We start from the raw sequence: 12325 nt of genomic DNA on the forward strand, positions 1-12325 counted from the left end.
GGGTGACAGTCGCGCGGGAATATCCGTGTTCTCCGGCACGATTTTTGGTTATAGGAGAATGCGGTTTCGCGCGAGATTGGCCCCTTTAATCAGGAATCCGACGAGCCATCGTTGATGCATAAGAAGTTCCAAGACCCCGCCCCCCGCCCCCCCCTCCCCCTCCCTCCCCCGTGGGGGATACCGCTCCGAATGCCTGGTACGTCGTAACCATCAGTATTGCGAATAATTAATACGGCGGTTTGTTTGCACGAGCAATCACAGAGGCCAGAGCCTCCCCCCGGTGCACACAAGTTCTCCGTGGCTCTTCTGCAACCACCTCTTGCTTCTCTCCACTTCAGCTATTGACTTCGAGACGCGGGGATTCGCCCCCGCATTCTCCGGGGTTAACCTCCTTGGCTGCGAATAACCCCGGCATTAGAAGCCATGACGGCGGGCGGCGGCGGCCTACGCAACGCCGGGGAATCGTGCGTCTGGCTGGCATGAGATCTTCGGGTAATTACGGATTCTTAATAGGCCGTGGCATTTAGCCGGAAATCTGCCTGAACACAGAGAGACGGTTCTCCCGGTCCCTCTCGACTTCGGTTCAATGAGGATGGATCCGCGTCGTGCCCGACGAGGGGAAAGACTGTTTCGAATGTTTCGATCGCGTTGATAGAGCTCCGCGCTACTCGACATCCTTTTGCCGATGATGGCACGCGCGCGGATCTACTGGAAAGAAACGCGATTTTATTGGAAATTAACCTTTCCGGTGCTGAAATATGCATACCGAATGAAATATCTTGTTTTTGCTGGAATAATAGACAAAAGAATAAAAATCTTATACGTTTTTAGTTTATTATTTTAGAAAGAGTAGCGAGCCATGAAATATATTTAGTATAGCTTGGTCGATGAGTATGCGGCTTTAGTTCGTTTATTATTTTAATAAATAAAAGAATATTATGGTATGCAAAATAATTAGTATATCTTTGTCAATAAATATGCGGTTTTAATTTGTTTATTTTAATAAAGGAAAGAATGGTGAAACTTGAAAAATAATTAATATTATTAGTTGATGAGTGTACAGGTATACTTTGTTTTAATAGAAGACCAAAAGAATAGTGAAGTATAACAAATATTTCATATGTCACGATCTATAAGTATGCAATTTTATTTCGTTTATTATTTTAATGAAGAAACGAACAGTAAAGCTTAACAAATATTTATTAACATTTTTAATATCTTAATATTTACTCTAATAATGATTGATATTAACCTTAATAATGCATAATATTAACCTTACTAATGCATGACATTTACATTAATGATTCATTATATTTACCTCAATAACAAATAATATTAATACGACAATATTACATATTCGCCTTAATAACAAACAATACATACCTTAACAACAAACAATATTTACCACAAGCATACCCATCGCATTTGCACAAAAATTCATTTGACACAGAAAAGTTCATTTGCATAACAATCGAATATAATAACATCGCCCCTACCTCGCCGTTTTAATTCCTATTAACAAACAAAACAGTGCTCGCAAAATGCGAATAAACTTGTTCAAAATTCGCATAATATAATTAAACGATCGTGACTACGTAACGTCTTACTTCGCGATTTTCCTATGTTTATAACAAGTTCAGGAACAACCTGTTACGACCGCGTTCATTCCACGAACGAATAATAATTTGTTCGTCCGACTTCTTTACCGCCGAAAACAACGTAATTGCGTGATTCGACGTATCCGATTTTCTCCCAGCTTCGTTCCAAGCGGCGCGCGGCAAAGTAATATCGCGTGCCGCGGCAATTTTCTTTTATACGAACCGCAGAACCAGGAAATGTCTTTGTACTATTACACGATATCTTTCCGAGTTATCTTTGAATAAGAGATTCACAAATCAAAATGCATTACGTAGGGGGGTGAAGAGGGGGGAGGGGGGAGGGGAGGGAGGTTCTGAAATGCATGTATGCATGCGCGGGAAAAACGAGATTTAGAAATCAACGAAATAATAGCTTGGTGTAAACTAAGGTTTTTTTTTAAAGTGGAAGCAAACTAGGAAAAATCGTGTTTGCCGAGAATTAAATTTTCGTGTTTGTTAGCATTTTTATTTTATCATTGCTACTTGTTATTTCTATTTATTCCATATTATTATTTCTAGCATATTTTTACTTATTTCTTTTATTATTGCTACTTATATTACTGCTTGTTTCATTCTATTGTTTATTGTTTCCTATTATATTATATATTATATTTTATTGTGTATATGTTTTGTTTTGCTCATACACGTGTTTATGTTTGTTATACATGTGTATTATATATATATTATATTGTATATGTACAAATCCTATATATTATATACATTTTATTGTTTCCTATTATATTTCGACTATATTTCCACTTGTTTTATAATACATAACCTCTAAAATCACGTGACAAATAAACCAATATACCAAATATTATTATAAGCATTATTAAAACAACAAAATAAAAATATATTGTATACTAATAATTATGAGAACATTTTCCAAACTAATACCAAGAACCTACCAAACCATTTGAAAAAAACTAAAACTAAAATAACAAAATAAAAACCCCGAAAAATCAACCCTACCAAAATCGTAATATAAGAAAACCCCATAGACTGTCATCAAGATACTATCAATCACTAAAACATCCCTAAATATATCCAAACCATCTCAAAATATACCTTAAATTATTCAACAAAGATCGAAGATAAAAGCACGCCATAAAAATGCCGAAAAAAATCGGCTGCCCTAACCGCGCACCGGAAGAAAGTCTACAACGAAACGAACGAACGTGTAAAACCCCTTTAGCATAAAATTGCCGCGTTAAAGCCGTTGTTTGGTGGCACGTAGCCGCGGCCAGAAAAAAAAGAAAGAGCATTTATTCCGGGCGTAGAATGATCCCGTTTTCAGTTACGTTACAAATTACTCGTGTTTATCGTTTATTCGCCGGATTAATTTATTCCTGTTTCGGTTCCTGTTTGCGACGCGGCGTTCATTCTGTCCGCGATGCATTGTGCCGCTCTCATTGAATATGTAGGGGCCGGCCGTTCGTGCCCGCACGCTATCTTCCGACGTAATATTACATATTACCAGAGGCCGTGAGCTTCGGGGATTGTATTTTTGAACGCTGCGCCGTAATCCGTGCGGGCCCTTTGCTTTGGCCGTTCCATGGCGGTGCTCACATCACGGTGGTTTACGTTGCTGTGCTTTCACGACTGTGGTTATGTGGCGGTCGCTCTGTGACAGGGAGTTCCATGGCGGTGATTCCGTAGCATTTGTTCCATGGCGGTGGTTCCATAGTTGTGGTTCCCCATAGCGGCGGTTCTATAGTTATGGATCCATGGTAATCTTTCCATGGTTATGGTTCCATGGCTGTAGTTCCATGGTTATGGTTCCATAGCTGTGGTTCCATGGTGATAGTTCCATAGCTGTGGTTCCATGGCACTGTAGCATGGCGGTGGTTCCATGGCATTGGTCCCATGGTAATCTTTCCATGCCGATGGTTCCATAGCTGGGGTTCCATGGTGGTGGCTCCATGGCGATCTTCCTATGGCAGTAATTCTATAGCTGTGGTTCCGTGGCGAACTTTCCATGGCGATGGTTCCATGGCGGTGGTCACATGACGGTGGTTAACATTGCTATGCTTTCACCACTGTGGTTATGTGGCGGTCGTTCTGTGACAGGGAGTTCCATGGCGGTGATTCCGTAGCATTTGTTCCATGGCGGTAGTTCCATAGCTGTGGTTCCCCATAGTTCCATACCTATGGTTCCATGGCACTATACAATGGCGGTGGTTCCATGGCGATGGTCCCATGGTAATCTTTCCGTGGCGATGGTTTCATAGCTGGATTTCCATGGTGGTGACTCCATGACGATCTTTTTATGGCGATGGTTCCATGGTGGTAGTTCCATGACGATCTTTCCATGGCGGTAATTCTATAGCTGTGGTTCCATGGCGAACTTTCTATGGAGATGGTTCCATGACGAACTTTCCATGGTGATTTATCCATGCTGTTTACTCCACGGCGGTCGCCCATGGTAGCAATTCCATGAACAGTCATGCAATGATGTTCCATAACAGTAATTCCATGAATGTCGTTCCATGACGATCATTCAATGATGATCATTCCATGACAGCAATTCCATGAACAGTCATTCCATGTCGTTCCATAACAGTAGTTTGATGAATGTCGTTCAATGATGATCATTCAATGATGATCGTTCAATGGCAGCAATCCATGATGATCATTTAATGATGATCTTTAAATGATGATCGTTCCATGATGTCCCAGAATAGTAATTCCATAAATATCGTTCCATGATGATCATTCAATGATGAACGTTAAATGATGATCGTTCCATGACATCAATTTCATGAACAGTCATTCCATGATGTTCCATAATAGTAATTCCATAAATGTCGTTCCGTCATGATCGTTCCATAATGACGGTTCTACAATGGTGGTTCCATAATAATCGTTCTACAACGATGGTTCCATGACGATCGTTCTACAATGATGGTTCCATAATAATCGTTCCATGACGGCAATTGCATAACAAATCGTTCCATGCCTCCAATTTCCATCTCGATCGCTCCATCTCTATCATTCCATGTTAATAATTCAATTGCCACCGTTTACCCCATCCCACACCAATACTCGCTAGGCCTCTGTGACGAATTCTTCCCGTACTTGGCACTCGATTTCAGATCGATAAAGTTACATTCGCGAAAACCGGATTACATTTCGCTATAAACGCGGCGAACCGTGCCGCGACGCGACGCGACGCGAGGCTGTTGCGCCCATGTAACCATTTGGCAAGCTCGGCTGGCTCTTGCCAGATCAACCCCGTAATCTGATGGGACAGTTGCGACAAAATGTGTTGCAGACGCTTTGTCAATGGATATAAACATCTACCGGCGCGCACTCCCGCCGACTACAACCGAGATTCGATGGCTGGCTGCTATTCGATTCCCGTGATCTATCCCGACTACGAGCACCTTATGCTACGGCGCCCTCCATAGTGCACGCCGGCCTGGAAACCCGCTTTTTGTATCTCGAACTTCATTTTTTAAATCCTGTATGCTCTTCGCTATCGCTGAAAATTGTTATATCGCGTTTCGATATCGTTTCTATATTTATATTTGAATGTTATATTTATAATTAAAAGTTATATATTAAAAGCTTATATTGTAATTGGTGCACGAGTTATAAGAATCGATTTTGATGTGTGTTCAAAGGGGTGAGTTGTATGAAACGGATATCGTTATGTAAATGATATAAATTATATAAGTTGTACAAGATGTAAATTATTATATAAATTATATAAATTTTATAAATTTTATAAATTTTATAAATTTTATAAATTTTATAAATTTTATGAATTTTATAAATTTTATAAATTGTGATAATCTTGTTAATAGTCAAGTTCAATATTCTAATATATTTTTAACAGTTAAATTCACTACTCTAATATATTTTTAACAGTTAAATTCACTACTCTAATATATTGTTAACATTCAAGTTCAATATTCTAATATATTTTTAATAGTCCAGTTCACTACTTTTATATATTGTTAACAATCAAGTGCAACATTCTAATATGTTATTAACAGTCAAGTTTAATACTGTAATATATTATTAACAATCATGTTCAATACTCTAATATGTTGTTAACAGTCAAGTTCAATACTTTAATATATTGTTAACAGCTATCGACGATAATTATAAAACTATAAGAAAAATCGACTGATTTGAGTCATGGCTGCCAACCAGAAGAGTCATTTTCTTGGGTCAATTACATTTCTATACGAAAGATCAGTCATCGTTACGGTGAACCGTGATTCGTTTTATTAAAGTGACAACACGTCCCGTGCCCCGTCCGCGTTCGCGTCTCCATATTTCTGGAAGTTACATCCATTTCCCCCGGCTGTCAACTTACGCAAACATTCCGTAAAGAATACATCTTCATTTCTCGCAAAAATGGTCGTCGCGTCGCCCGACGTTGCGCAAACAAAAGCTGTTTGTAAATCTACATGTTCGAGACGTAAAACGTGTGTGCGACGGGAACGCAGCTGGCTAGGAGGGTGCTCTTTCTTAACACGAATCGTAAGCACGGAAACGCACGGCTCGAATTCACTGTTTACGCGTCGAACGGCCGCAAACAGAGCAAAAGAAAGTCAGCCGTGCTCGAACGCCGCTGCCGTGGAACTTAGGCGCCTCTCTTTGTCGATCGTGCAAACACGGTGTTGCGAGGAAACGGATTTCGGAACGGACACGCCACGCACCTGGATTCTTTGTACCCGCCTGTTCACGGGATACGAGGTAATTTAGGTACAGTGTATGCACGATGTAATTTAATATTTAGAATTTGGGAATATTGCCTGCGAAATGCAAAGTAATATTTAGAATTTTTTACAAGCAATGGTAGTGATACAGCGTTTAGTATTTAGAATTTAATAGCAATGTTAATAAAGCTGAATTTAATATTTAGAATTCGAAAGTAATGTTTGTAAAACAGTATTTAGTATTTAGAATTTAAAAGGAGTGTTAATAAAACGGTATTTAATATTTAGGATTTAAAAGCAATGTTAGTAAAACAGTATTTAGTATTTAGAATTTAAAAGCAATGTTAATAAAACATTATTTAATATTTAGAATTTAAAGGCAATATTAATAAAACAGTATTTAATATTTAGGATTTAAAAGCAATGTTAATAAAACAATATTTAATATTTAGAATTTAAAAGCAATGTTAATATAACAGTATTTAATAATCAGAATTTAAAAGCAATGCTAATAAAACAGAATTTAATAATCAGAATTTAAAAGCATTTTTTCCGAAATACAATTTAATATGCACAATTTATATGTATTGATCTCCAAACAACATAATTTAAAATTCAGATAGTAGAATATAGAATTTATTTCTAGTTTATTCAAGAAATTATTACGTTGCAATTATTAAATTATACATATACATTATTACATTATAATTATTATTAAAAATATTGTCAGTGCAATTAATCTTGATATAGAAATAAACGACCATAAAAACCCATTAAAATCTCCAAAATAGATCTATTACAACAATTAATTAAATCCATATATCCTCATCTTATATCTTCTCATCTATAATTATTAATATTATAAAAATGAATTTCAATATCGCATATTAAATACATTCGCCTCTAATTTAAAAATCGCTACACCTCCAATTTCACTTCGTCCCTGTAATTTATATAAAATAGCCAGAGAAATGCCCATGGTGCCCCATAAATTCGGCGTTGAACCTAAACGGAGCATACCTAATTAGGAACAATGTTCGTGCAAGAAACAGAACTTCCTAGAGAAATTTCCGTGCGATTCCAGACGAGACTCTGACTCGCATACGTGAAAATAACAGGCGCGCGGACAAAAAAATATTCAAACACCGCGGAGATAAAAATTATTCCGACATAATATATTATATTCCGATATAAATTTTTATAAATATTAAAAATTTATTCCGACTGTTTCGCGAACGAAAAGTTCATCGAGAGAAAGAAGCTGGAAAATATTGCGTCGCGCCGGTTTAATTGCCCCACGGAACGCATCGCGCTCGGACTTGTCGGCGTTCACGAAATCTTTCCGACCTTATTAACCGGCGCATTTGTTAAGATTATTATTTTCCCCGAAAGATAGCTGGGAGCAGGGAGGGAGGCATCCGGTTAAACAGAGAATAAAATTCTGCTCCTGTTACAGGGAAATTTATTCTGAATTAAGCGAAGCGAGATCTGCTCGCCGGCTAAATAAATTGGGGCTCGTTTAAAGGCGGGCCCGTTCGTCTAAATAAACGCGTTTACGTCTGCAAATTGGTAATCATTTCTTACATTTGCCCCGCGAGATTATCTGTTTCCATTAACATTGGGGAATTAACAATCCCCGGACCCTCGGCGTCTTCATTTTCGCGCTTGTCGCAATTTCTAATGAACGAGAATCTAAATGGAATAAATTGGGCCAATTGGATAAGTGGAATTAGTAGGATAAATTGAATAAATAGAGTAAATGGAATAAATTCAATAAACAGAATAAGTGAAGTAAATTGAATAAATTGAGTAAATAGAGTAAGTAATAGAATACATTAAATCAATAAAATAAATAGAGAAAATTGAATAAATAGAGTAAATAGAAAAAGTATAATAAATTAAATAAATTGAATAAATAGTGTAGATAGAATAAATTGAGTAAATAGTATAAGTAGAGTAAGTAGAATAAATTGAATAAATAGAATAAAAGGACAAATGGGATAAATAGAATAATAGGTATAATAATAATAATAATAGGTAGAATAAATAAAATGAATAGAACAAATATAGCAAACGGAATGATTTGAATGAATAGAACAAGTAGAATAAATCAAATAAATAAAATAAATAGACTAAATTGAATAAATTGAATAAATAGAATAAATAGAGTAGGTAGAATAAATTGAGTAAATAGTATAAGTAGAGTAAATAGAATAAATTGAATAAATAGAATAAAAAGGACAAATAGGCTAAACAGAATAATAATTGAATAAATCGAATAAATAGAATAAAAAGAACAAATAGGCTAAACAGAATAATAATTGAATAAATCGAATAAATAGCATAAATCTCGAAAAATCTCTACGATTTAAATAAATATTATTAGAGCGACGATTGTTAATATAAAAGCCACGATATTAGTACTATTATCATTATCAAATATTATCTATAGAATAATCCAAGAATACTATATAATAATAAAAAAACTAAATGATCAATTTATACATAACATTAACCTTTTTACAAGTACAATGTTGCTCGCGTTCTTTTGATAGGAAACGTCCACCGTAGCTCCTCGAGAACCCCCGTAACTCCCGAACTCCCCGACTTATGGTCTCCTCGAGCATTTCTCATCCGCGCGCTCGCAGCAAATACGCGAAGCGTTTTTAAAAGTTTATCGATCGATGTAAATTCTCGGCGACTACCGATACATCCCCGAGCACACGCGCGAGAACCTATATTTCCCATGGAGAATGATCGTGGTCCACGTGTCGCGCGTAAACTCTCCGTACGGAACAATTTTAATAAGTTATTTAAAAGCGGCCGAACGAATTTACGCTCCGGCGGCGTTTTACGCCTAAAATATTTGAACCGGGCCCACGAATATATACAGTTGCGGACAAAAATTTCAGACGGGAAGGAAGAAAGAAAGGAATTATTAATATTTTATAAATAAAACAAGCTATCGTGTTCTATCTTTAATTGTGATCGTCTACTCATTTGTTTAAACAGTTACAAAAACATTTATGTTCGGTTTCGAACTTATTAGTTGGAATATATAACAAAAAAAGTAAATCTATGTTACATTTCCATTGACAAAAGTTTAAGACTACAAAATAATAGGAGAAGATGAACAGAAAAATATGGTTTTTAATACAAATATTTAGTATTTCGTCCAAAATCCATTATTTTTTTATAACCTCGGCACATCTTTTTGGCATTGAATCTGTTAATTATTCTCATTTCTCTACTGTAATATTACAGTAAATATTACAGTACACTAATTGATTGATTAAATAAAATATATATTATAATAAATAACATACTGTTTGCTATATATTAAATACGTAATAAATAGGATGAACAAAATAAATACAATAAATAGTGTAAATAGAATAAATGCAACAAGTGGAATAAATAGAATAAATAGCGTAAATCTAGAAAAATCTCTGCGATGTATATTAAATATATAAAGATAATATTAAAAGATATAGTAAAATATATATTATAAAATATATAAAAATAATATTAAGATATATAGTAAAATATATATTATAATTATATTATAACATGATTATATTATAGTATAATAAATTACCCTGTATACAGGGTGCTTCATTTAAATCAACTCCATTGAATATCTTTGAAATCGTCGACGATACTGAAGAATGTTTTAAACAAAATTTGAAAGATTCTAAAAAACATATGAACCCTCTGAACATACAAAGTACGTATGAAAATCAACTTTACGTTTTTAAACGTAACGAGAATATATACGTTTTATTACACTAATCTATTCAACTCGTCAACCACTTCACGAAAGTGCTAAGTCATTCCTTACAAAAAAAATCATTGCTTTAAAAGACATTTCAATTTTAATATCTCTCGCACAGCAATCTTTTCATTCGGTTTGATACACGTAATGTGTTAGCACTATGGATTCCGCGAGGCGCCGCGGATTTATATTAAAGAGAGGGTGAAAAAGACAAGAAAGAGCCGGGCTTTTAAATAGAGCGATTATTTTCGCAGGGAAAAAATTCGCACGACGACGCTAATCTCCCGAACGCCGACACAATTCAAGGGTTCCAACTTCAATTAGGTTTGGAGCCGTAAAAATACGCGGCGCCGAGGACCGGAATCCCTCTCTCTCTCTCTCTCTCTCTCTCTCTCTTTCTTTCTGCTTGCCGCCGCTTCCGCAGGAAGTAATTTCGACTCCTTAATGAAATTTTTAAATTTCCCGCCGACTTCGGATATTGTGCAAATTGTTTCGCGCCTCGTACCAAGGTTTCTACCGTTTCCAGGCGCAATCAGGATGTTCCATTAAATGGCCGCTGATGGGCTCGCAATCGGTTTACAAAAATACGTGCGTTACCATCGCGATAAGGCTAACTAAGACGCGCGGGTTATATATGGTGGTACCGTAATAAAAAAAACGAGTTGCGTGGTACATGGTAATATAATATTGTAATTGTATGTGTGATGATGTACTGATATATAAAGTATGTAATAACATATATAATAATACAGTATTATAATATATATAATATTGTATTGTATTATAGTATATATACAGTATTATAATATTATAATATTGTAATTGTATGTGTGATGATATACTGATATATAAAGTATGTAATAACATGTATAATAATACAGTAATATATTTATTTTATATTTATTTAAATACACTCCTTGCATTTTATAGCTTGAGGATCGATAACAATACTGTACAACTTAAAACTATTGCAATTTATTACAGTAATATATAAAATGTATAATAAAACAGTAACATACATAATAATATAATAATATATAATAACATGTACAACGATAGAATAATATATAAAGTATATAATACCACAATGACATGCATATTAATATAATAATATATAAAATGTTTAATAACACAATAATATATACAACATTAATTCTATTCTCATTCGATGCACTAATTTAGACGAATAGCACATGAAATCTGCAATCCGCTTGCAATTAACTTAAGAAAATACTACGTAATTATTGTAAAATTAATATAATAAAAACGTTTATCCAATTTCATATTTTGTTAATGGAAATTTCATACTTTGTTAATGGGGTACGCGATCCGATGAATTTGTTATTCGGCGACGTGATTTTTCTGGTTAACCAACGTGTCGATCGTACAGCGATTTTCGAACTGCTGAATATATAAAAATACTCTGCGGTACGTCGTTGATATAAGTCGATTTAAAAACCCGACTTCAATCATTCACACCGTAATCTCATTAATATCTGTCAATCACTCCGGCCGTGCGATTTTCTTGATGGACACGATGAGTAGAACTTCGACTAAATTGCTACGTCAGTTTTCATAAATTCATGATCTATCGGCAGTGAGTAATCTTAGCTGACGAAAGAAACCTTGATTTTGATTCTTGCGGAATGGCTTATTAAATTAACAATTTGAATAGTTAATCTTGAATAAAGATTATCATTATTTTCATGTTTAAGGAAGAGACTTTCACTTTTGATGAAAGATGAATAATAATTGTTTTACGAGCTTCGTTTGAGATCTTTACCACGAGCTTAGATAACAATTATTAATAATATATTTAATGGTAATTTGTAGAGATAATATATTCGTATTAAAATTGATATGTTTAATGGTTTGTGTTTAACAAAAAGAATAAAGAATATACAAAGTATTAACCCTTTTTCCTCGGGTCCCATAATTTTTATAACAACAAGGTTCAGATCTAAAAAATGGTTAAATAACGAAAATGTTGTTGCGAGTCAGGAGAATCAATTTTATATGCATAAAAATACACTTTGTTACAATGAAAATACTATTAACCAGAAAAATTATTTAAAATGATTTAAAATACAGTTAAAATGGCTTCTAGTGCAAAGGGTTAACCTAACAGGTGTCAATGAATACAATACAATTAAAAATTCGACAAACATTACATTTTCGTTTTAAAAATGCATAGAAACGTGTCCGCGACCATTCAGCACGTAAGAACAAAAGGAAACCGG

This window comes from Augochlora pura, chromosome 5, assembly GCF_028453695.1.
Source record: "Augochlora pura isolate Apur16 chromosome 5, APUR_v2.2.1, whole genome shotgun sequence".
Taxonomy (NCBI): Eukaryota; Metazoa; Arthropoda; class Insecta; order Hymenoptera; family Halictidae; genus Augochlora; species Augochlora pura.